Raw genomic sequence first — 27,542 nt, forward strand, 5'->3', positions numbered from 1 at the left:
CTTTCCCTGGGGCAGGCATCTAAGCATCCAGGAGCCTGTACTCTCTAGACGACAGAAACAAAATACCGTAAGTCTGCTTGAACTTTCTTAACCATCCCCTGGAGGGGTGGAACTAACATTTTTTATGTTTTGCAGTTTGGTCATTTTCACCGGCTTGGGAGAAGGACACCTTCAAAACTTTGGATTGGGACAATGAAGAAACACGAAGTGACAATGTTTTGGTACACCCTCTTTTTCCTCTGTTTCCAAATCCAGCAACTGTCATGTTCTGTATTGTACTGATACATATTTCACTGTTATTGATTTGTGCTTTGCTTTCTTCTCTAACTGCATGCACCTTGACAGTCAATTTGTATTTGTGTTCACATTTAAGAACTCCCAACTAATCTGGACAAGGATTTCTCAAGGATACACTGAGACATCTTCCATATTTTCGATGCCCTGAATCAAGACCTCAACTCTATCACCCATTTTCTAATATGTAGATGACCTGTTGATTGATCTGACACCTGGGGCCAAAGCAAACATGATTCTGTATATCTGCTTAATGAATTTTGTCTCCAAGCATGCACATTACCTAGGTCAAGCAGGTAAAAATAAATCTGTCCAATGAGTGAATTCAGGCATGTTTTAAGGTTCTATTACAGTTGCACAGATGTACACCCTCCTGTGTATGGCTGGTTATTGTTGGCAATGGATTTTATGATGTACAGATTTAGTCAAGCCCATGTAAGAGCTGACAAAAAGGATACCCCTAAACCTTTACCTTTATCCAAGAAAACATAGCAACCCCCTCCCATTTTTCAAGGCTTCTATGTCTTCTGCCCCTGTGCTGACATTGCCATACTATTTTAAGCATGTCTAATTATTCTAACATGAAGGGTGATCTGTGTTCTTTGGGTCCCAACCCAAGTACAGGATGATAAGGAGAAACAAAGTGCCTATTACTCCTCTCACCCCATCACAGCCAGACTTCACATATGTTCATGTTCTGTGGCTACTGACGTTTACTTGGTTCAAGTCTCTTAAAACAGTTTGTTGGGTTCACCTCTTATGGTGTCTTTCCTCAATCTGTGAACACAGTTTAACATGCAGGGTTCATGTTTAGGTTGTCTAACGTTCAAATCCGGTTGAAATTTGCCTTTCACATTACTATAACACAATGTCCAGTGTAAACTCTTGTTAGACCTAGCATCCTTGGTGTGGTTTCCCCTAACTTTTTGCCTTCAGACCTCTTGTTTCTGCTGACTTCGTGTTTGCTGGCATTAGAATTCTGTGCACTTTACCACTGGTGACCAGTGCTAAAGTGCTTGTGCTCTTTCCTTACAAAGGAATAACATTGGCTCATTCCCAACTGGTGTATTTATTTTACTTAAAGGTCCCTAGTAAAGTCCACAAAATGTGCCCAGGGCCTATACATTAAATGCTAGTAGTGGCCCTGCAGCACTGACTGTGCCACCCAATCAAGTAGCCCTTTAAACATTTCCCAGGCCTGTCATTGCAGAGCGTGTGTGTGCAGTCTTAAACTGCCATTTCAACCTGGCAAAGTAAATCTTTTTCCAGACCCAAACCTTCCTTTTAATACATATAAATCCCTAAGGTAGGCCCTGGGCATTCCTAAGGGCAGGGTGCAGTGTTTTTAAAATGTTGGACATGTACTTTTAAGTTTTCCATGTCCTGGTGGTGAAAAACTAATGCAAACTCTTAAATTCATTTTCACCACCACAAGGCCTATCTCTCCCATAGGTTAACACTGGGATTACCTTTTTACATTTTATAAGTGTAAATCACAATCTGGAAGAGATAGACTTTTCATGTTTGGTGTCCCTGGAATTTAAAATCCTAACTTATGGTGAAGTCGGATTTTAAATTGCAATTCTGAAAATGCCACTTTAAGAAAGTTGGCATTTTCTTACTTTAGCCATTTAGGCGGTCATTCTGACCCTGGCGGTCAAAGACCGCCAGGGCGGAGGACCGCGGGAGCACCGCCGACAGGCCGGCGGTGCTCCAATGGGGATTCCGACCGCGGCGGTAAAGCCGCGGTCGGACCGGCAACACTGGCGGTCTCCCGCCAGTGTACCGCCGCCCCATTGAATCCTCCAAGGCGGCGCAGCTTGCTGCGCCGCCGAGGGGATTCCGACCCCCCCTACCGCCATCCAGATCCCGGCGGTCCGACCGCCGGGAACCGGATGGCGGTAGGGGGGGTCGCGGGGCCCCTGGGGGCCCCTGCAGTGCCCATGCCACTGGCATGGGCATTGCAGGGGCCCCCGTAAGAGGGCCCCTACAAGTATTTCACTGTCTGCTTGGCAGACAGTGAAATACGCGACGGGTGCAACTGCACCCGTCGCACAGCTTCCACTCCGCCGGCTCGATTCCGAGCCGGCTTCATAGTGGAAGCCTCTTTCCCGCTGGGCTGGCGGGCGGCCTGAAGGCGGCCACCCGCCAGCCCAGCGGGAATGTCAGAATTACCGCCGCGGTCTTTCGACCGCGGAACGGTAACCTGACGGCGGGACTTTGGCGGGCGGCCTCCGCCGCCCGCCAAGGTCAGAATGAGGGCCTTAGTGCCTACTGCCTGTGTCTGATCATGTCTGGAGTGGGGTGACAGCTGGGCTTTGTGTGTACCTGTTAGACAGCCACACACAATGAGAGCTTAGGTGTGACCTGATAGGCCTTCATGAGCCATCCCTGGCAGGATGGGAGGGAGGAGCAGGGCACAGCCTCACTTAAACCTGAATAGAATGTGTCCTGTCCACACAAAAAGGGCTGCATAACCCCCTGTAGTAAGTCTGGAGCAAGGGCAGGAAGGGCGGAAGGCATGTCTTTGAAATCTCCCCCACTTCAAAGGTTCAACTGGGTATACGTACTGGACCTCTAACACAACCACAGCAGTATACTTCTGAACCCTTGGATAACCTGCCAGGAAAAAGGCCTGCTGTGCTGCTGAAGGCCTGCCACTGTGCTGGACGGCTGTTTGCTAAACTCCTACTTTGCTGTGCTGACTTATGCCTGCTGCCTACTTGCCTTGGAGCGACAAGGACTGAAGCTGAATATCTCCAACCCAGAGTGACTTCAAGGGCTAGTTGGCTGGCCTCCTGATCTGAAGTCTTACTGCCCTTCTCCTGCACCTGGACTGACACATTGCCTCGTCTGTCCAACACATCCTCGACTTAGATGAATTAGGAACTCGCACGGCAGCGTCACTGCATCTCGGAACCAATGTATTGCTGTTGTTGTGGAGAGAAAAGTGATGCATGCCCTCTACAGCGTGGTTCGGAACCAACGCATCGCTCTGTAACCCGGATTTAAGGTATTTTGGTTCAGCGGGCCCAACTGGGTCCCTGTTGCCGGCCTGCACTCCATCATGGTCAACTTGAACTTTTGACTTTGTCCTGATCCAACGCTACTAGATATCCCCGGTTGGCGCTTTTGACTTCCAATCGCTATTTTACAGTTTATTCTTTAAAATTCATAACTCAAGTTCTGCCTATTAGAATTATGTTGTTTTGGTCTTGTTTAATTTATTAAATTAAGTTATATTTTCCTAACATGGTGTGGGATCCTTTTTGTGTGGTGTTTTCTCTGTTTGAATTGCTGCACAAATACTTTACACATTGCCTTCAATCTAAGCCTGACGTCTATGTGCCAAGCTACCAGGGGGTGGGCACAGGTTAATTTGGGGTTTTCTTGTAACTTACTCTGACAAGAATGGTGGTTGCTGCTTGACCAGGGCTCACACCCCAGTCAACCAACAACCCAATATCTCACAACCCTGCTTCTTTATTCCCCAATCCAAGGGAGAAAAAAAAACGTAATTACTTGATAACTGCTGGTATCCTCACCAAGCCATGCGTTAATATAGTCCAATAGTAAACTTTTAACTGGTTTACTAAGCAGATGGGTTCTACATCAGTAATTGTGAAGGGAAACTGGTCGTAGTGTATACTGTTTGCTCTCAAACTAAGATGATGGGAAGCTCATATCTCTCCAAACATACTCTGTACAGGCAGTAGAACGTGTTGCACTCACTAGATCTAAAATTCTTGCCTTTATTGTCACCCATGATTTTGGCCAGTTGCTGCTTCAAGGAGGGTTCTCACATCAATAAGCACACCTATCAAAAATGGGTGCAATGTTAATAACCTGAATGCCTTTCAGCTTCCTGAAGTGGTTGCACTGGTCAATGCAACGTATCATACATTACTGGATAAGGTTCCAAAGGGTAACGCTTTAGCTGGATATGCAGAATTATGCTGCTCTATCCCGCACTTTCAGTGCTATCATGTATGTGTTCATTTCATCTGAATCCCTACATCTACACTATATGACTTGGCCATAATGCATGAACAACCTTATGAACTGGAGAAAGAAGCATAGAAAATGAAAGGATGCTCCTGTAGCAGGATAAACTGTGGCAGTCTGCACATCTGCCTGCCGTTTGATGGATCTTCACAAAACTTTCCTAACAAAGTCATACCTGCCTAAGCTCCTTCCTGGAAAGCTTGGGGGGATCAATCAAGCCTGGGAAAAACAGGGGAATCCAAAAACGCATTTTTCCCTTTCATTTTTCCACAAGAAAATTTGACAGCGATGCCGCAAAAACTGATGAACAGAATTACACCAAATTTGTCAGAAATCTAGATTTTGGTCGAGAAAGTGTGCTTTTGTGATGTTGTATAAATCTGTTCAGTAGTTTTTGATAAATGAAGGTTCAAAATGCATGTATATATAACATTGTGGAAGATCCGCAGATCAAACAGATCTAAAGATTTGCTATTGATTGGCTGCCACCACACAAACAACATATGGTGCCAGACATTTTAGGACCTAGGGACTCAGTCTTCTGTCCTGTCAAAAAAGGTTGTGGGAAGAGAATAGACACTTTATTCCATACCCACACTCTCCAGGCAGAGAACACACTTGCCTGGGTGGGAATACAAAACAAAATGTTGCTCACCTACGGGTAGGAGAAAAGTGAAAGAGCCGGCCCCGCCAGCACCACAATGGGTTTTGTCTTGGGAGCCGGCTAGGGCTGTGGTGGCCATGTGGGTTCCCCGAGGCCCCTAACAATTTACAACACCCTCACCATGCACTGCCTCACATACTAGGTCACTTTTGACATGTTCTAATTGATAACAGAACTGCAACATCTAAAATGACATAATTAATTACAACTTTGTGCCTGGAGGGAATGTGAGTTATATTTCCTTTAGGGTATGTTTTGCAATCACTTGAGATAAGTACAACTGGTCAGTGGTTTTGTTAGTTTAAAATGGTATGCTTAACTGAAATTTTCACCTATGACTTCCCTTTAACGTTTTTTTTTTTGTATGTATAAATATACATATAAATAAATATATATATATATATTTATTTTTTTTGCCAAACAAACTCATTTGGAAATGATAACTCGGAGTGCGAGCTTTTTGTGTCATAGCAAAGAGACATATTAACATTTGGATTTGTGTATGAACACTTGGACCCGTGGCCCTGCACCGACCCCGCTTTGGTGGACGTGACCAGAATCTGCAAGTATCACACTTATAAATATGTGTGTATATATATATAAAACCAAAGGTTAAAGGCATGAAATTTATTTCGAGACAGAGCCCACAAAAGTGTAGGCAGTAAAATACTCCCCAACACCCCTTCCCCCAATAAAAACGTAAAAAGAATAGAAAATAAAAAATAAATTATGTTATAATAAACAGTTCTGAACGAAGGTGATAACAAAACCCCACCAGTGACCCCTATATATAAAATCACAAATAAAAAAAACTATCCATGAGCATTACTCATCAAACTCTTATATAAGACTTAGTAGGAGGGAAAAAGTATAATTTAATTTTTATAAAACATCTCTTTGAAATCTATGTGGACAACAAAACGCAAGAACGGGTAAACACCATTTGTCTTGTAGTATCAGTTTCAAATAACTTCATAACACAGGGCTTTTCATAGCTTTTGTGATCCTAACCGTTTAAGCCATTATTTGAACCATTTTGACGTAGGTTTAGCATAAACTGGACAAAAACACAAAAATTGCAATGTGATTTCCTACCTGTTCTTGACAATTATTGCAGTATTTTGATTGTAGAAAGAAACTCTTCTATTTGTACGTAAAATTATTAATTGGTATAAGTCCTAAGTTAAGTTTAAGGTATACATTTTTGACTGCAAGTGATACGATATCATATAGATAATATTCGTAGTTTAGTATGCAGGTCCCCCATTGGCACACCCAGTACAAGGCACTATAACCATCAAGTATTGATTAGCGGAATAGCGGGACCAGGGGACTAGATTCAACATTTTCCTACTTGAGTCTCCTGTAGTTATTGGCTACCAAGGGCAAACCTAACGTGTAAGCTTTTTAGGCTACTAATTTGCTGAAGGAAGACAATCAAAGGTTCATGGTCACTTTCCCTCCGACACTCCGACTTTCACAACTAGTACACTACCCCAAATGCTGAACATCAAAAAGTATAAAATCAACCATTCTCTTGTACAAACCATCGTTAAATGTAAAATGCCATGGACCAAGATTCCAGGACAGTAACAAATCTTTCCTTCATAGCAGCTGCCAGATTGTGTTTGCACTGATGAGTCCCATGAGGTTCCTTTATCCTTGACATATTTTCATGTCACTTCCCCTTCAGGCCCTTAACTTCACTTCTCCTGCTAGTTCAGAAACCTCTTTGCCGGGAAAAAATTTGAATGATTCATGAGTAGTCAGCATGATTTTACAGGACTGCTGATCATGAGGTATCTGTGTAGAACTTGTTGGTCTTTTGTGTCACATTACAGAAAAGTCTTTGTTTGAGTGTACCTATAAAAATCCCATCAGAAGCCCCAGGTAAATCAGTGTTGGTGCCCTTGGCGAGTTCACAAGACTGCTTTGATTGGCAGGATGTGATACCCTTGCGCAGGCTTAGTTTTAAATACGTTGGTGTCTGGGTATCCCTTCTTCCTGAGCTTGCGTGGGCCAAGAACCTGGCCCCGCTCTTGGCCTGCAGCAGGGCTGACTTGCAAAAGTGGCAATCATTGCCGATGAGCGTGATGGGCCGTGTAACCCCTGTACAAGATGATGGTTCTACCACAACTTTTATATGTATTTCAGAACTTTCCACTCGCATCCTGTGTTCGTGGTTCAGGGCTCGGGAGAACGCCACCACTTCATTCCTTTTGAGGGGGGCAAGACATCAGGTGGCAGTACAGCACTGCCGGAGGGGAGTATACAACAGAGGTTTGGGAGCGACGGATCCCTATTTATATTACCTGCCGACCCAGCTCCTGGTGATTCATGATTGGTTTACTGGGGGGTGGGCTGACCCAGCCTATCAGGTGGAATTGGAGATGTTGGGTTTCCCCCATATCCTTGATTTGCTTTATGGCGCGCCTCTCCCCCAAGACATGGAGTCAGTAACCAAAGTGGTCTTCCTGGCGTGGTGCGCTGCAGCATACCCAATGGAATGCTGTTGTCACCCATCAGACTCTGCTGTGGCAGGGGAGGTGGCTGAGTGAAATGGTGGCATTGGACGGGTTCGCTGAGTGGGATCTGCTGGGTATTTCACTAGTGGGAGAGGTATGGAAAGGTGATGCAATTAAATAATTTCAGGAATTACAGACTGATTTTCAACTGTCCCGGACGCAGTTCTTTAAGTACCTCCAGCTCTGGCATGCCCTGGGTGCTCACTTGACCACCGCTGGCCCTATGCCAGAATTCAGTCCACTTGAGGCCAAGCTGCTCATGGGCAATCTAGGGGGGAAGTGCATTTCCCAGATTGATAAAATGTTAGTTAACAATGCCCCGGGCAGCTTAGACTTGAATAGAAATAAATGGGAGTCATGGGTGGGAGCGTTTGAGGAGACAGAATGGAGGGAGGCACTGATGGCGCCTAAAGTGGTGGCGGTGTCGGTGAGGCTTCACGCGGTGCAATTTTTCTATTTCTATAGGGCATATCTAATGCCTAACAGGTTGAATCAGACGGGGCTCCCCCCACGGCTCAGTGTCCACGATGTGCAGGGGGACCGGCTGATTTTTTTTCATACGGTGTGGTCCTGTCCGATATTGCAGGTTTATTGGGGTAAGGTAATACGCAAACTGAATACGGTGCTGGAGCAGGAGCAGCAAATGTCCACCAAACTAGTGTTATTGGGTGTGATGGAAGAAATGAGGGGCTCGCGAGCGAGCCATGCCTTTGTGAGTACGGCCCTGTTGGTTGCATAAAGAGACATTGCAGCCGCTTGGAACTCATCTACGGGCCCGTCCCTCAAAAAATGGAGACAGGGAGTGGACTGGTGTGCAAACCAAGAAAAATCGGTGTATGAATCTAGGGGTTGTCCCCAGAAACATGAAAAGGTATGGGGAGGGTGGCTGGGGCTGCTGCTGTAGACCGGCAGGGGGGGTCGTGGCTCCCACTGTTATGTCAAGAAATGGATTGAAGTCTGTTGCATGGATTAGTTTATGTCAATTGTCAATGTAATTTGGACTTGGACCTCATCGTACTCACCTGTGCAAGCTGTTTTGAGCTTTCTTTCTCCACTTGTTTTCCCCTTCCCTTTTCTCTTTCAAAACAATAAACAATTGTTTATAAAAAAAAAATCACATCAGAAGCAAGTTGTCCCAGCTCATCTTACTCTACCTGCCCAGACCTCCTTCTCCCTCTGACAGCCTCCACACAAGCAACATTCCACATTTATATAATATGATTGCAAGTGCAGGAAATTGGGGTAATCCATCAGGATCCCTAATCCAGCAGCTATTACTGATCTGGAACCGGGGCACCCTGTTGAAATATGATGACCTTGACACAATGTAATTTGCCGACACCAGGATACGTTCAGCAGTGCCCGCATTTTGGAGGCTTTGCTTTCAGAGCAGCAACCTGCAAGGGATAAGAGGTTTCTTGTTTTCACCTACAGGTGGATCCAACATAAATGACTAACTTAAAGGGTCATCAACACTTATTTTGTTTGAACCTCATCCTGGCTGGGAGCTGTAGCTTCACACATTGATGCTAATGCCATGGATGGAAACAAATACACTCAGCTTATTATCACTCCACAAGTGCATAAGAGACAAACTATGATTTGGAGGTGGGGTTTCGACATTCCAACTCCCTGAAAGAGATATTTATGTCTGCACTGTATAAATGTCCCAAGTATCTGTCTGAGTTATTACACTAATAATTATTCTATAGCACTTACTTATTTACTTTTATTTAATTTCATTTGTAGTTCTACCCATCCCAATGTAGGCTCCAGAGGGCTTCACATCAGACAGATAATAAACAGGGGCAATGAATCATACATGTGTGCATGTCAATATACAAGACGTTATATAAGACAATGATGGTTATATGATGCTATGTAACATGATGATGGTGTGGAAATCACATATCATCTGGTAGGCATTATTTGTTAAGAATGTGTGGTCTGGACTCGCATGAATCTCCAACCTTTTCTGCAGTAACAGCTACTAAAGTTAAAAAATATCGTTCCAAGCTATTGTGATTTCATTGAGAACATTAAACAATTAACACTACTAGTCCAATAATCACAATATAATCAGTACAAATTTAAGAAGCATTTTAAAAAAGTTAAAAAATGTGATAGCAAAACAATTTGTTAGGGGGATCAATTAATAACTGTAAGGCTTACGAAGACAATCAAACTGACAATTTCAGGAAAATAGGCCTCAGCCATTTACAACGGTGCAATATAAGAGGAGGACAGATGAATAAGACATGATTTAAGTCCTGAACACCAATTTGGCAGTAATGGCAGACGTCAGAGTTTCCATACCATTTAGATGTTACACAGTTTAAAGACAACATATCCAGTCGCAGCAATGTCCAAAAACATCGAACCCCATGGCGCATATTCTATGTTATGCATGGTTGTGGTTTTCTCCTTATAATGGTGCCTTTTACGTTTTGATCGCCCCTTTTCTTACCACAAACCTTGCTGTCTAGATGAAAACTTGGGGCCTGCAAGGCTTGTTTTAACCAGACCTTTAAATGAGCGGGGGGGGCAGGGAGAAAAGGACTAGACTTTGGCATAGACCAAGTTGGTCTATGGCATGGTTGAAATGCCTATAAAATAAAGCCTTATCGTTCTCATCCATAAAGATTTTCTTTCTCATGTAATATTTGAGGGTATCCCTTTCATTCTTCTCTGGGTTAACACCCCACTGGACAATCCTTGCCAAGCCTTCAGCATATGCACTTTAATTCCCAATTCCAGCCTCATGCTACCACCAATATTGAGGTATTACAAGACGTCAGTCTTCTCAAACCAGCCCCTCAGTTTTTTTCAAAAAGCCCCATCTAGCGATGTCTATAAACTCCACTGCATTTAGCAGGGTAGCAGGAATACTGGCCATGTAAACAGCTAAAAGATGAGAGAAGTGTCTTCTACCTATGGCCCTATAAAATGCACCTGGACCCTTAGCCTGGGACTGAGCTTTAAATGTTTTCTTTAAAATATGATCACTGTCGCTAAAGTTACTGCACATTATCTTTCCCAAAAAAATAAAGGGAAACAGGCATTACAACCCTGGCGGTCGGTGTTAAAGAGGCGGTAAGACTGCCAACAGGCCGGCGGTAAACATTTTGCAATTACGACCGTGGCGGAAACCACCAACAAAGACAGCTACTTTGACACTCCGACCGCACGGCGGTACAAACAAACAGCGCACGGGGCAAAGGCTGAGGTGCTGCTGGGAGGGCGGTGATGGAAGGGGGGGTGGCGGCTGTACCTGTAGATGGGGGGGGGCTAAGATGTTGCCGCCGCCACAAGGGAGCTCCCATCAGAGGACGAGTCTGTGTCGCTGGTCTCAGCTCCTGTCCCCGCCGTGGAGCTCCCCTCGCCCTCCGTCCCACTGGTGAAGTCCGATTCCATAGTGTGGCCCTCCATGGCCATGTGGGATGCAGCCCCCTCGTGCTCCGGAGCCACTGCTCCTCTGCCTGATGATGCTAATGCACACATGAACAGGGACACCACAAAAAGGGGGGGGGACGACAGAAGAAAGACATGTTGAGTGCATGCATTACCGCTACGGACATGACAGACACACAAGCCCCCTGCACTACGCAGCGCTCTTGGCCTCCACTGTTCAATTCCTGGGAAATGGCCTAATGGACGACATCTGCACACATGTATGACACAGGGGCATGACTAGGTGTACTTGGCACTCTACAGAGGTGCGGTGGGGTGCCACATGGCCTGCATTACGGAGGGACCTTGCCTACGGAACACGCCCTGGCCTAGGGAAACCCACAGCCCACCTCCCCCACCCAGACCCCTCCATTGCGCGCAAAATCAGCAGAATGAGAGTGTACTCACCCCCTTGTGGCTCCTGTGATGCCCTCAAACGCCCATCCAACTCCAGGTACGCCACCGCCAGGATCCTGAACATCAGGGGGGTCATGGTGCGACGGGCACCCCCCCACGTTGGGAGGCCAGCCCCAGCTGAGCCTCCCCCGTCTTCTTGCTCCAGCGGCAAATGTCCTCCCATCTTTTCCGGCAGTGGGTGCTCCGTCTGTGGTAGACCCCCAGGGTCCGGACGTCCTTGGCGATGGCACGCCAAATATATTTTTTCTGGTGGGTGCTGACCTACATGATTTGTACAGGGGGAAGAGAAACTTATTACCAACTGCACCGTCACAGTCATTGGCCCCCATCCCTTCCCTTGCCATGTGGCACATGCACTCACCATCAGTTCATGCACGCCACACTCTCCCCCCTTCCTTCTTGCATCCACCCCTCTCCACACAGGCATATAGCCCATACAGCATTCTCCCAGTGTACTGACCTGTTTGTCTGGAGGACCGTAGAGTAGCGTGTACTGGGGGAGGACCCCATCCACGAGTTTCTCCAACTCCTCCGATGTGAAGGCAGGGGCCCTTTCCCCAGACACTCGAGCCATTGTCTCTTCCAGACCGAGGTCACAGCAGCACTTGCAGTGTAGGTCCTCTCCTGTCGAAGATCAGGTATCGAGTGATTGAACAGATAGAAAATGGCGGTCACGTCCGCGGCGGTGCGTACCGTCACCGCCGGCGTACAACGTCATTGGCTCCTGGGACCCATAGGGTCCAATGTTAACCAATGCAGCATTGCGCTGCGGTCTTCGACCGCCTACCGGGACGGTGTACGCCAGCGCAGTTACCGCACATCCCAATGTCCCACTTTGGAGGTCAGACAGCCGCCATTTCAGGGGCCCACATGGCTTCATTTTCAACTGCTTCACACATACCCAGGCCTAGACTCAACACACATACAGGCCACTTTTTAGATTATGATTGGTGTTCTGTGTAAGCTGTGGGTACATACCTCTGAGTTGTTTGACTCTGTGCTCGCTGTTGTCCTTCATAGGCACCGTCCGCTGGGACATGTGAGGAGATGGCGGCATCCTCCGGTGTACCGACCGTTGATGGACCTGTCGACAATGGAGGAAAGACATGTGATCATCACATACAAGCTTGACCGTGCCACAATCCAGGAACTGTGTACCCAGTTGGAGCCAGACCTGATGTCAGCTATCCGCCATCCCATAGGAATCCCCCCTCAAGTGAAGGTGCTGTCAGTGCTCCATTTCCTAGCATAGTGGGTCATTTCAAACAACAGTGGCCATAGCATCAGGGATGTCCCAGCCTATGTTTTCCAACGTGTTGTCCAGAGTGTTGTCTGCCCTTCTGAAACACATGCGGAGCTACATTGTTTTCCCTCAGGTGGAGGATTTGCCTACAGTGAAAGGTGATTTCTATGCCCTGGGACATATCCCCAACATCATAGGTGTCATTGATGGGACATATGTGGCTTTGGTCCCCCCCCACAGGAGTGAACAGGTGTACAGAAACCAGAAGAGTTATCATTCTATGAATGTACAGATGGTATGTTTGGCAGACCAGTACATCTCCCATGTGAATGCCAAGTTCCCTGGCTCTGTGCATGACGCCTACATCCTGCGGAATAGCAGCATCCCTTATGTGATGGGTCAACTCCAGGGGCACTGTGTGTGGCTATTAGGTGAGCACCTGGAAGCAAGTCAGTGGGAATGGTTGTGTGGGTCTCGGGATATCCCTACAAGTTAGTGTGTGTCTAACAGTTGTCCCTCGCCATTTGCAGGTGACTCTGGTTACCCCAACCTGTCATGGCTACTGACCCCAGTGAGTATTCCCAGGACAAGGGCAGAGGAACTCTACAATGAGGCCCATGGGCGAACTAGAAGGGTGATCGAGCGGACCTTCAGCCTCCTGAAGGCCAGGTTCAGGTGCCTCCACATGACAGGTGGATCCCTATTCTACTCACCAAAGAAGGTGTGCCAGATCATCGTGGCCTGCTGTATGCTTCACAACTTGGCTTTGCGATGACAGGTGCCTTTTCTGCAGGAGGATGGTCCAGATGGCGGTGTTGTTGCAGCTGTGAGCCTGTGGACAGTGAAGACGAGGAAGCAGATGAAGAAGACATGGACAACAGGGACTCAGTGATCCAGCAATATTTCCAGTAAAACACAGGTAAGAAGACAAACCTGCCTACTACATGTATTTAAACACTACTACCTCTCTACTGTCTGTCGTTTTCACCCAGTGTATGGTCACTGAGTTGTCACTTTCCCTTACGATTTCACAGATGTGGGTCCCACAGTGTGACATCTGCTTTGATTCCTCATGGACTATAGCTGTGTGACATAGGTATGTTGACATTACAATTGAAAGAGCTTTTTGCCACAGTGACTGCTAATACAGTATTCCGAAATCACAGACTGGCTCCAGATTGTTTTGTGCTTTAAGGGTGTTTATTTAAGTGCTCAATATTGGAGGGGGCAGTTGATGGTGGAGGAATGTCCATGGCAGAGTCCAGTCTATTAGTCACACAGGTGCATTGCCCTAATGGGCATAGGAAGTGGAGCTGGGGCAGTTTAAGGATGGACAGGGTGACAAAGTGGGACAGAAGGATGACAATCAGGGTGGTCTCATTTCTTGGCGGGGGTCTTGGCATCGTTCTCTGTCTTTGTCCTGGATCTCAGGGACTGTTTGCGAGGTGGTTCTCCCTCTGCAGGGGGTGGGGTGCTGGTGTGGTGGTCCTGTGGCGGTGCCTCCTGTCCACTAGCGCCAGCGGAGGTGGTGGGCAGTTCATCGTCCATGCTAGTGTCATGGGCCCCTTGTGTCCCTCCTAGTTTTGAGTACTTCCTTCAGCACCCCTACGATGGTGCCCAGGGTTGAATTGATGGCTCTGAGTTCCTCCCTGAAGCCCTAATACTGTTCCTCCTGCATGTGCTGGGTCTCCTGAAACTTGTCCAGTACCGTTGCCATCGTCTCCTGGGAGTGGTGGTAGGCTCCCATGATGTTGGAGAGGGCCTCGTGGAGAGTGGGTTCCCTGGGCCGGTCCGCCCCCTGTCACACAGCAGCCCTCTCAGTTCCCCTGTGTTCCTGGGCCTCTGTCCCCTGGACCGTGTGCCCACTACCACTGCCCCCAGGTCCCTGTTGTTATTGGGGTGGTGGATTATCATGGGTTCCCTGTAGTGGTGGACACACTGCTGATTGACGTATCCTGGGGAAGGAGGTATGGGCCCGCTGGGTGGGTGCTGTGCTGGTGTTTCCAGAGGGGGGAAGGTCTGTGGTGGCCTGTGACTGGGTGAGGGGAACCGACTGTCCCGAGATCCCCGATGGGCCGGGCTGGTCATCTAGATCCAGTTGGACAGAGGTGCTGTCATCACTGTGGGCCTCTTCTGTTGGTGGTGTGGACACGTGTGGACCCTCCTGTCCGCTGACGTTGGGTAGGGGTCCTGCAGGGGTATAAAAGTATGTTTATTACATCTGTGTGTGCTATGGTGTGCAATAGGTAGGTGACTGTGTACCCCAGTGCTTGCATTCCTGTGTGGGACCTTGTGTGATGGTGGTTTAGGGGGGTATGGGTATGTGCAGTGGCCATGCTTTGGTGATGGGTGTCCATGCTAAGAATCTAAAGCTATCTCTAGAACTTAATTCAAACTTTCACAAAACGTTTAAACTCTAAAAGAAATTCTAACAGGGACTAACACAAGGCCCTAGCAGGACTTTAAAAAATTTAGAAAAATAGCTCAAATTTAAAAAATCAGTTTCTAATGACAATTTTTGGAATTTAGTCATGTGATCAGATATTGGCTGAGTAGTCCAGCAAATGCAAAGTCTTGTACCCCACCACTGATCCACCAATGTAGGAAGTTGGCTCTGTATGCACTATTTCAAAGTAAGGAATAGTATGCACAGAGTCCAAGGGTTCCCCTTAGAGGTAAGATAGTGGCAAAAAGAGATAATACTAATGTTCTATTTTGTGGTAGTGTGGTCGAGCAGAAGGCTTATCAAAGGAGTAGTGTTAAGCGTTTGTTGTACATACACAAGCAATAATGAGGAACACACACTCAGAGACAATTCCAGGCCAATAGGTTTTTGTATAGAAAAATATATTTTCTTAGTTTATTTTAAGAACCACAGGTTCAAGATTTACATGTAATACTTCAAATGAAAGGTATTGCAGGTAGGTACTTTAGGAACTTTGAATTAGCAAAATAGCATATACACTTTTCACATAAATCACATATAGCTATTTTAAAACTAGACACTGCAATTTTCAACAGTTCCTGGGGGGAGTAAGAGTTTGTTAGTTTTTTCAGGTAAGTAAACCACCTACGGGGTTCAAGTTTGGGTCCAAGGTAGCCCACCGTTGGGGGTTCAGAGCAACCCCAAAGTTACCACACCAGCAGCTCAGGGCCGGTCAGGTGCAGTGGTCAAAGTGGTGCCCAAAACGCAGAGGCTTCAATAGAGAATCATGTATATGTGATATAATTTGATTTTTTATTCTAATTAATCTTACTTTAGAACAACGGGTGCCACAATTATTATTTTTTAGGGGTGTGTTTAGGTCTGGGAGGGCAGTAGCCAATGGCTACTAGCCCTGAGGGTGGCTATACCCTCTTTGTGCCTCCTCCCAAGGGGAGGGGGTCACATTCCTATCCCTATTGGGGGAATCCTCCATCTGCAAGATGGAGGATTTCTAAAAGTCAGAGTCACCTCAGCTCAGGTTGCCTTAGGGGCTGTCCTGACTGGCCAGTGACTCCTCCTTGTTTTTCTCATTATCTCCTCCGGCCTTGCCGCCAAAAGTGGGGCTGTGGCCGGAGGGGGCGGGCAACTCCACTAGCTGGAATGCCCTGGGGTGCTGTAACAAAGGGGTGAGCCTTTGAGGCTCACCGCCAGGTGTTACAGTTCCTGCAAGGGGGAGGTGATAAGCATCTCCACCCAGTACAGGCTTTGTTACCAGCCACAGAGTGACAAAGGCACTCTCCCCATGTGGCCAGCAACATGTCTCGAGTGTGGCAGGCTGCTAAAACCAGTCAGCCTACACGGGTAGTTGGTTAAGTTTTCAGGGGGCACCTCTAAGGTGCCCTCTGGGGTGTATGTTACAATAAAATGTACACTGGCATCAGTGTGCATTTATTGTGCTGAGAAGTTTGATACCAAACTTCACAGTTTTCAGTGTAGCCATTATGGTGCTGTGGAGTTCGTGCATGACAGACTCCCAGACCATATACTCTTATGGCTACCCTGCACTTACAATGTCTAAGGTTTTGCTTAGACACTGTAGGGGCACAGTGCTCATGCACTTGTGCCCTCACCTTTGGTATAGTGCACCCTGCCTTAGGGCTGTAAGGCCTGCTAGAGGGGTGACTTATCTATACTGCATAGGCAGTGTGAGGTTGGCATGGCACCCTGAGGGGAGTGCCATGTCGACTTACTCGTTTTGTCCTCACCATCACACACAAGCTGGCAAGCAGTGTGTCTGTGCTGAGTGAGGGGTCCCCAGGGTGGCATAAGACATGCTGCAGCCCTTAGAGACCTTCCCTGGCATCAGGGCCCTTGGTACCAGGGGTACCAGTTACAAGGGACTTACCTGGATGCCAGGGAGTGCCAATTGTGAAAGCAAAAGTACAGGTTAGGGAAAGAACACTGGTGCTGGGGCCTGGTTAGCAGGCCTCAGCACACTTTCAAATCAAAACTTAGCATCAGCAAAGGCAAAATGTCAGGTGGTAACCATGCCGAGGAGGCATTTCCTTACACCTGGCATGCCAAGGTCCAACAGCTTTTTCCACGGCATGGAACAGTCCGTCTTGTCAAAAGCCGCCGAGAAGTTTATAAACGTGGCAAATATCGAACAACCTCTGTCAACTACTTACTTTTCATTGATTAGTTGTAGAGCAGCTATATTATCTAGGGTTCCAGTGTTTTTCCTAAAATCTGTCTGCTCCAGCAGTATGATTTTATTGTCCTCCGTCCATGTGTTTAGCTGTGCCAACAGGCATTTGGCAAACACTTTACACACTGAATCTATTAAGGCAATCTGATGGTAGTTTTCAGGAGTATTAAGATCCCCCTTTTTATAAAGGGGGACGATAATGCTTCCAGTCCAGGGAATAGGGACTGTCCTATTTGCAGAGCAAAATTTTTAAACTGGGAACAGAAATGTGGCCCAAAGGGTAGCCTCCTGTTTTACTACAGAGATTGGGACTTCATCTGGAAACATAGCCATTGAGGATCGCATTCTTAAAACAACAGACTCAGGGGGTCATTCTAAGCAACCGCCAGGGCTAAAATGACGGAAGCACCGCCAACAGGCTGGCGGTGCTTCCTTGGCCATTCTGACCGCGGCGGTAAAGCTGCGGTCAGAAAAGGGCAACCGGCACTGCAGGGGCCCCCTAGCAGGGCCCCACTAAGATTTTCAGTGTCTGCAAAGCAGACACTGAAAATCGCGACGGGTGCCACTGCACCTGTCGCACCCCTTCGACTCCGCCGGCTCCATTCGGAGCCGGCATCCTCGTAGAAGGGGGTTTCCCGCTGGGCCGGTGAGCGTCCTTCTGGCGGTCGCCCGCCGACCCAGCGGGAAAGCCAGAATGGCCGCCGCGGTCTTTTGACCGCGGTGCGGTCATTCGGCGGTCGCCGCCCGCCAATGTAGGAATGACCCCCTCAGTCTCCTTTATAGAAGGTGGATTATAGAAAGATATACAAGGTTCTAGAGAGAGGAGCCTCTCTAACTCACCATTAGCCCCATATAATGTGGATATGAAATCAACTCAGCTGTCTTCTCCAATTTTGGGGAAGAGGTGGACCTAACCCTAGTCCCACAACCCTCTGCAACTATTTCCCAAACATTTCTCATGTGGTTCTTAGGGTGTGCCTTTCTTAGATCCACTTAAATACGATCAACAGCTTGCTTTTTTAGCATTACATTTATACAGCTTCTCATTTTTAAAAGAGAGATGTGATTATGTCTCTCATTAGAAAACAAAATAAATTGTTTCCTAACCAGTCTATTTATTTCCTTATTTAATTTGAGAACAGGGAGGGGTGATGAATTTAGTGGGACCTCAGGTAGTCTTAGGGTACAATTTCCTACAATTTATTTCATAAACTGATTGAAGGAATGCAGGACATCGACCTCCCAGAGAGCTGGGTCAGTAATCACCTTTTCTAATGTGTCGTTTAGGATTGTTATCATCTTCGAGTCCCACTGGGTTCTACCTGATTTCTAAACTTTTGTAGTAGCCACATCGAGTTTCGAGGAGTCAACAGGAGTTGTATATGCCTCTAGAGTAATGACCAAAAGTCGATGATCACTATGAATGTAATCAATTATGTTTGAATCACATAGTACATGGAAAGAAGTATGCCCAATAATAAGAAAGTCCAAAATAGCCTGACTCCATGGGGACTTATGAGTATATTGCGCGGGGGAGTCAGAGGTAAATCTCCTGTTGGCTATTAAACAATCATTTCTTCTCAGTTTGTCAAGGAGGATCTTCCCTCTCCGATCGGTTCTAGTTTTAGAGGGAAAGGATATGAGGAGAATAAGCAAGGCTTCCTCTTTTTCGGTCACTCTGAAAAAATTAAGAGCATGATTGGTGATTTTGAAGTTTAAATATCCAACCAGAATTACATGGCCACTCTCCTTATCTAGGGCATTTTAATAAAGGTAAAGAAGGCAACAGGTTGGATATAAGCATTCATCAATACAATAGGGGCTGGTGCATTCCCACCTCCAGGGACAGTGTTGTAGCTAAAAAGAAATTGGAAGTCTCCTTAAACAACACATATTTCCAATTAATTTTATTGGTAAAAAGGATTGCTAACGCCCCTTTTGTATGGTCCTGCTTAATTGGAACAGCTTTAGAATCTATACAGGAAAAGTCATCATACCGGAGCACACTAGTGCACCAGGCCTCTAAGTGGCAGATTAAATCAGCATCAAGGTTCCTCAAAAAGTGCAACTTCTCTTGGCTTTTCAATATTCCTGCCACATTTCAGGAGACCATGTTTAATTAATTGTTAATTGTAACTTTATATTGTGGGTTACATTAACAAGCACTTTTTAAAGGACTCGCCCAGTTCCATTTTTGAATTTCTTCATTTACACAATCAGCGTGAGCACTAATTGAATTCCCATAGGTCACACTTCTCCCATGAGTTCCTATATGAACTTACAACCCTCTCGGATACACCACAGATCCCACCTTAGGAGAACGAAGCTGCCCATCCCCAGAATGATTATACAATAAATCAGACCCCTTATCGTGACAATTAACTTCCTCAAACACAGGAATCACTTCAGTATCTCTACATTGGAGGTATTCACTCTTTTGAAGCACCATGTTCACAAAAAATTTAGACTAGAAAGTTATCCTTGTTTGAATCCCTGGCCCAATATGTAACAAGGCAACCAATGAGATATCACTGCTTTGGATTAAATTCAAGTTCTTCATGTCTGCAAAACATATAAGTAAAACTGCGCGATTCAGGATCAAATCAAAATTAAAAAGGGGAAGAAAGTTGAGCATGTGGGTATTAATAGAAGAGATGGAAGTGGGGGGACTTTTGGGTCAGAAGATATCAAAGTTGCTTTAACCTTACAAGGTTATACAAATGGAGCAGACGCTGGGTTGAGGGACGAGGAGCAAACAGTAGGGAAATGAGAGGGGTGCATGTTCACTGTGCCAAGATCGTTCCTTGCTACAAGAGGAGTAATAGTAGGGGTTGATGGGCCTTTATTAAACCTCTCCTGCTGAACACCTTCGTTGGATGCTTCAGACCTTTGCAAATTTTCTCCTCTTCTTGAAAGTGGAGTTTGTTAGGGTCTTTTTTTAGGTACGCCAATTGGATTTTTTCTTCCCTCTCCGTTTTTTTGTTTTGCCTTTGCTATTAGGCTGTATATTCACTAATTGGGCGACTACACTTAACTGGCTGAGTTTTAGTCTTAAAGATGGGAAAGACTTCAAAATCAAGTTTTGGAGAAGTCACATTTGATCTAGGAGCCACATAGTCCACCGAACAGGGATCAAAGATGTATCTTATCACAAGTGTAGTGCTTTCCACCTTACTCCCTGTTTTAAAGAAATTCCCAGGAGCCTTGACAAAGGGCTTTCCTGCTTGCAAGCATAAATCAAGTCTGGAAGCACGAGGGGCAGGAGTGTTAATCTCAACTACAGGGTTTGCCCTAAGTGGTACTCTTTGACAATGAACTCTCAGTTTGCCTTGATGAGCCTTTTCCCTATTTTCCTTGGTACTGGTTAGTACCTTCACAATCATTGTAACTGCGACTTGAATAGAATCCAATCCCACTACAACTTTTTTTGTGAGAGCTGAAATAGAGGATAAAATTCTCTCTAAACAGAGTAGTGGATATGAAACTTGTACCTCTTGGCCTAGAAGATCACATGATAGATCAGGCATCGCCTATATTTTAGGCATTACTGTAGAGTGCTCTGAAAGCATACTACTGGAAAGTTGCAGGACAGTTGTCAATGGAGGTGTAAATGGCATTTTTGGATTGCTATCCTTCTCTTGTGCCCTGCACCTGGTTAAGCTTCGGGTCTATGTCTGGAAGAGTACTATCCCCTTTCAAAGAGTAGGGCATTTCCTCTTGGATTACAGTCCCATACTCCCCTGCGTAGTGTTTGGAGGTCTAGAGGGAATAGAAAGATTTTCAACTGTTTGACCAGGTGGAGTACTCAAATTTACATTTTGATCATCTTGGGTTTGTTTTTCTTTGCCCCAAACAGAGAAGATCTAATTCTTACCCTTTAACACATTAATATGAGTCAATCTATTCCTCAAAGAGTTAGATTTGGTTTTAACACAGGCCCTTTATATAATCAGGCAGCCAGAGCGGTTTCCTTGCAGTCATTTTAGTCCTTCTTCCCCTAAGACCAAAAGGGGAACAATCAATCCTAATCATTCAACGATCCTTTGTTGTGCTTTCAGAATAGCACTCATGGGTAGCTCCCCTTGTAGTTTCCTTCACTTTTCCCAGCAGAGTGAAAATCGCAGTGCTCCTGCAAGGTTGCCTACCATCTCTGTAAAAGTCCATGCAAGGAAAAAAGAGGATGTGATGACTGGGGGACACAGGGCTGCAAACCTCACTGAGTCCTAGCTCTGCCTCCTCCGCTTCCCACACGCTCACCCCTCTTGACTGATGCTCACCCAGCGGAAGGCTCACGCTAAATAGAAAGATCTCCTCTCCTCCTCTCTTCTTTGCCGAGGGTTCCTCACCGCCGCAACCCATGAAGGCTTCAGTTGCTGAAAGAGTGCAGGAACAGGGCAGGACAGCCAATCTCGTGGGTACACAAACACTCCAATCGCTCCAGCCACAGGTCCAGGTAGTAGCATTAAAGCGGGTAGCAAGTGGGTGACAAGAAACAAGAGGTGGGGAGCAGGAGCAGAAGCCACTGCTTAGTCCGTTCAACCTGCCCCTGCACACCACGAACCTCGTTCAACAGAGTAAAAGCTTCTAATTTAGTGTGCTGGGTTGCTACTCCAGGGGTCACCAGGAGTAGCAGCTGTGACCCCTGGCTTGCCCCTCGCAATTTCTGGCACTGATTTCGCGACCCCTGGCCTCAGAGGTAGCATAATCGGTGTCAAGAAAGCAGAGACATCTTGACCTTTTGAGCATTGTGCTCCATCATCATTTATGTCTATTTTTTATTACAATTTTAGTGAATAAAAGCTTGTTATTTACTATTAGTGTGTGACGAAGACAACAGTATTGATGGGCTTTACCCTGGCCCTTCCCTTTCAGTACCCCAAGATGCACCAGTGCTTTTTTAGCAGACTACCTGGGACACCTGTTCCTTTAACCCCATTAGTGCACGTGTTGGCCAATGGACGTCACACCCACACACCCTCCCTGGTGCGTGCCACGACCACTGGCCGACAACAGAGAGGGGTTTTAAAAATACTCCTCCCCACCCCCACCCGCTCATCTGTGACTTCAGTAAACCGCAAGGCAGGCTGACGTCACAGTTTCTTTTCCTCACCAAGCAGGAAGCAGCAGGTAAGGCTGCTATCTACTCCAGTGGGGAAAACGGGCCCAAAAGGGCCTCCCCATCTTCCAGGAAGGCCTCGTTTGAAGGGGAGATTCTCCCCTTGCAAACAAGGCCTTCCCAGCCGTGGATCGCAACAGCACTGCACACTAGTGGGGTAGAGTTTTTATCGGGACAAGTTAAGGAACGCTGGGTGGTAAGCAGTTTGTGGATCCCTGCATATTCCTGTATTTTACATCACAGAAATGATAGTGCTTCTATTCAGCATTTTACCTTAGCAGGGCATTTTGGGGAAAAATCTTTGGGGAATCCTCACAAGTGATACCTCCCTGGACTCCCCTTGATGTCTACTTTTCAGAAATGTTTGATAGGTTTCCCTAAATGGTTCTCTATCCCAGAACTAATTAGTACACTCACTTTAGTTATCATCATTGCCACAGTACGTTTTGGGACCTTCCCTGTTGCGGGAACTTGACCTACTGTCAGCGATTGCCCAATCGCCGGGAGAACGAGCTCTCAATACGTCCCTCTTCTCCCCTGTAGGATGAATACCATCCCTTTAAGGGACGTTTACATTCCAAAGAGAAGGAGACGCTAGAGAATAACTTTCGGGTACTGACCCTGGCGTCAGGAAGAAAAGAGGGGCCAGACTTGGAGACAGCGTCTTCACAGTGGCAACCAGAGGCGGAGCCAGGAGAGAACAGTGCTAAGCGACCAGAAGAAGACCAGATGCTTGTACGTCTTCGCTGTGACCCAGAGGAGGAGACGACAGAAGGGAAGCAACCAGAAGCATACCAGTAGATGACTTAGGAGGCTGTTTGCCGTGGAGCTGCATCTTCCCAGCATGCTTCAGGAGGAGTGTAGGTCCGTCAGGTGTGTGGCTGGGTGCGGGGACTGGGAAAGACACTTGCCACTATCCGACCGCCCCAGTAGTTCTAACAAAGAGAAATCACGAGGTGGAGTGGGGGGGCTCTGTCTTGCATGTTGGGGAAGGGGGTGAGTATAAGTCTTGCTTCCCTATGGGGCAACATATACGTTTCTTTATATTCTTTTTTTCCTCCCATACCTAAAAGGGAAAGAAACCTTTATTTTCCCTCCATGCCACCCCTTTGAGTTTTCAGTGCACATTCATGATGGTATTAAACTAAGAAGGAGAATCAAATACTCATTAATACTTACTGTGCTCCTCTCGAGGTAACGAAGGACGGACCTCCTCCTTGGAACCTAGAAGAGAGAAGAAGAGGAACAAGTATTAATCTTCATATGATGTTTATGTTAAAATACCTTGATAAGAATAAATATAAAAAGTGCAATCCCTAATTAGAATGTGACTAATTCCTAAGAAGTGCTGCCAAAGCATCACAAGTGGTGGAGAATGCGGGCGTTTGCCATCTGATACAGGATAGAAAACATTGTACAACAGCTAAAGGAAGGATAGAGACGGGTGGAATGGGTGCTATAAAAGCACATGGCCCAAGCAGAAATAGACAGAATGGTCTTCACATATGCTATTCGTCCCCAAGGAGGAGAATATGACCAAGATTGCTGAGAGCCAAGGACAAATGATGTCGGGACTATCACAGGCTAGTGCAGGAACCATCCCTGATTCTATGGTGCCATTACACAAATTCATGTTCGGGGAAGACCCTATTGCTTTCTTCCTGAATTTCGAATGGGCTGCTAGGGTCAGTGCTTGGCCTATGGAGAAATTGCAGTTTTATCTGGCTCCATTCTTGACTTCCGATGCACAAGCAACTTATCAGGTCACCAATGCAGACGGGACATCTACTTATGCCGATATCAAGAAGGTTATATCTGACCGATTAGGTATGGACGATGAGACTTATAGATTAAAGTTCAGGAGAGAACGGGGACTACCAGGTGATTCCCCAAAAGTCCTTTTTTTTAAACTAAAGGATGCTGCCAACAGATGGCTTAAGCCCTATGAAGCTACTAAAGAGGAGATCATGAGAAAGATAAGCCTTACCCTATCCAACCCAAAAGTGGCTTAAACAACATCCTTGTCTCACGGCAGAACAAGCCGTGGATATGGCCACAACCTCTGTGCGGGTTCATTTCCGGGGTCCACCAACTGAATGGGAGAAAACAAACAAACTCGTGAGCTCCCTACAATCAAAAGCTATCCGAAAGACCTCAACCAAACCTATACCCGAAGTCCCAAAAATAAGAAGTACCAAGTTGGAACCACATAGCTAGAGTCTGTAAGAAGATGCTGGAAAAGAAAGAAGAAGAAGAACTAATGGATGTCAGTTATGCTCCCCGTTCCATCTTATATACCCAAGAAACCGGACATATGTACTATGTGAGTCTACTAGTCAATTATAAGTGGATTCCTTCCCTTTTAGACTCAGGGTGAAGGCAGTCTGTGATTAGAACAGACCTGGTCCTTCCCTCACAAATTCTTCCTACCCGAACAGTAGCCATACGCTGTATACATGGGGATACCAAAGCTTATCCAATGGCACGCCTAGACCTGACCAGCCCTACCAGGCAAACCCATAGGGTCGAGGTGGGGGTTATAGCCTCCCTACTTGAAGTCCTGATCCTAGGGACTGATAAAACTTGTTTCCTAGAACTATTGGAGCAAAGACTTGACCAGGCCAGAGAAAATCCAGAATGTATAGAAAGGAAACAGGCAGCCTATCTTCAACCAGAACCATGCGTCTTAGACGGTTCCACTTTATCCAATTAAACAACAATACATTACAAAAGGCGTGGCAAGCTGCAGAGGAGACCCAAGTATAGACAGATCCACCTTTTCCCCATCTTGTTATCGAGAAAGGGCTACTATATAGAATAACAGGACCTGAGGATGAGCCACAACTCCTAGTACCTTTGGACTTCTGAGAACAGATTCATTTTTTTTGCTCATTCACACTTGCTGGCTGGACACAAAGGGAAGAGAAGACTAGCAATTCTATCCTAAAATGCTTTTATTGGACTGGTGTTTTAAGCTGACATCAAACCCCTTTGTCAACAGAGTGAGATCTGCCAGAAAAAGAACCAATATCGATCCCACCAGTGTCGTTACAACTAATGCCCATAATAGTGAAACCCTTTGAAAGATTTGTAATAGACCTGATCGGTCCCCTTCCTTGTACACCCCGTGGGTATCAATATGTATTAGACTTGGCTGATTATATGACCAGATACCCAGAAGCCATTCCCTTACGAACTGTTAATACAAAAACCATTGTCCAACATTTGTTGGAAACATTCTCCCAGATGGGGTTGCCTGGGGAAATACTTACGGACCAGGGTAACCCTTTGTCTCCAACCTAATGAGACAAGTTTGTTGGCAACTGGGTATAAAACAATTGAGGACATCAGTTTATCATCCACAAACAGATGGTCTGGTGGAGAGATATAACGGCTTCCTGAAGTTAACCCTAATAAAACTTTTGTCTGAGGATAGGAAAAAACAACGGACTCAAAAACAAAGCAGTCTGGGGTTCTCGTTCTTTGAGTTACTCTTCAGATGACAGCCACACACCCTTTTGGAAATCACAAAAGAGGTATGGGAGAAAGATGATGCAGAGCATGCTGAGTCTCTTCTAGAATATGCGACCCAGTTAAAGTCCCGCCTTGGAAAGCTATGGGAATTGGCCAAAGAGAACTAAGAGAAAAGCCAAAAAATACACAAATGTATACATGACAAAGGAAAGAAGTGGAGGACCTATGATGTTGGGGAATGGGTCCTGGTACTCTTACCTTCACCTGCTAACAAAGTCAAATGCGATTGGCAAGGTCCTTTTAGAATAGTCTGAAAGGTTGGGAAGGTGACCTACTACTTGCAACTGTCTCTAAAAAAATGAACAAATATACCATATCAACCTCTTTAAAAAATGGTTAGGACCACCCGCTAAAATGTATGTAGCTTACCTGCCTCCAACAGTCTTGGGGAAACCTACATCAATGAAGACTTAACCCCCAAAATGAGAACACACCTAATTGAAACCTTTAAAGTCTTGCCAAACATATTTTCTGACCTTCCTGGAAAAACTCACCTAACCGAACATACCAACCCAACCCCAGATGGAGTGATTATCAAACAAAAACCCTATAGAATCCCAGAAGCACGCTGTAAACCACTCCAAAGAGAAATCGACAACATGTAATGAATGGGAGTTAAAGTACCATCTACGAGTAACTGGTGTTCTCCCATCTTTCTCATTCCAAAACCTAATAGCAGTATGAGAATCTGCATTGACTTTCGAGCCATCAACAAGGTAGCTAAAATTGATGGGTACCCTTTGCTGAGGGTGGACGAGCTAATCGTGAAACTTAGGGAAGCTAAGTTCATAACCACCATTGATTTAACCAAAGGGTATTGGCAGGTGCCATTGAGCCCTCAGGACCAAGATAAAAATGCCTTTGCCACTCCAGCTGGTCTGTACCAGTTTACTGTCCTTTCCTTTGGCCTACACGGTGCTCCTGCAACCCTGCAGAACGAATACCATCTCTTTAAAGGAAGTTTATATTCTGAAAAGGAGGAGCGGCTAAATTATAACTTCCAGGTACTGACCCTGGCGTCAGGAAGAAAAGAGCGGCCAAACTTGGAGATGGGTGTCTTTGCAGTGGCAACCGGAGTTAGAGCCAGGAGGGAACAGTGCCGAGCAACCGGAAGAAGAACAGATGCTCAGACATCTTCAAGGGTTGACTGGAGTTGAAGACGATGGTGGGAACCGCCCCCTTCGCTGTGACCCAGAAGAGGAGACGACAGAAGGGAAGCAACCTGAAGCAGACCAGAAGATGACTCAGGAGGTCGTTTGCCGTGGAGCTGCATCTCCCCACCATGCTTCAGGAGGAGCGTGGCTCCATCAGGTGTGTGGCTGGGTGCAGGGACTGGGAAAGACCTCCCCAGTAGTTCTAACAAGAGAAATCACGAGGTGGGGGGGAGGGGTCTGCCTTGCATGTCGGGGAAGAGGCTGAGTATAAGCCTAGCTACACTATTGGGGCAACATATACGTTTCTTCATATTCTTTTTCCTCCCATACCTAAAAGGGGGAGAAACCTTTCTTTTTCCCTCGTTCTACCTCTTTGAGTTTTCAGTGCACATTCATGGTGTTTACGGTGATGGCATCAAACTAAGAAGAGGAATCAAATAGTTATAAATACTTACTATGCTTCTCTTGAGGGAATGGTGGACAGACTTTCTCCTTGGAACCTAGAA

General features: G+C 46.2%; 1 long non-coding RNA gene across 1 annotated transcript; it reads right to left on the reverse strand.

Annotated features, from left to right (window-relative positions):
- LOC138284655 (uncharacterized) lies at nt 1-27,542 on the reverse strand. Its single transcript, XR_011201438.1, has 3 exons — nt 27,492-27,542; nt 23,528-23,572; nt 1-44 (listed from the first exon to the last, which is right to left on the reverse strand). It is a non-coding gene; the product is annotated as an uncharacterized lncRNA (long non-coding RNA).

The sequence above is a fragment of the Pleurodeles waltl genome, chromosome 3_1 (genome assembly GCF_031143425.1).
Source record: "Pleurodeles waltl isolate 20211129_DDA chromosome 3_1, aPleWal1.hap1.20221129, whole genome shotgun sequence".
Classification (NCBI taxonomy): domain Eukaryota; kingdom Metazoa; phylum Chordata; class Amphibia; order Caudata; family Salamandridae; genus Pleurodeles; species Pleurodeles waltl.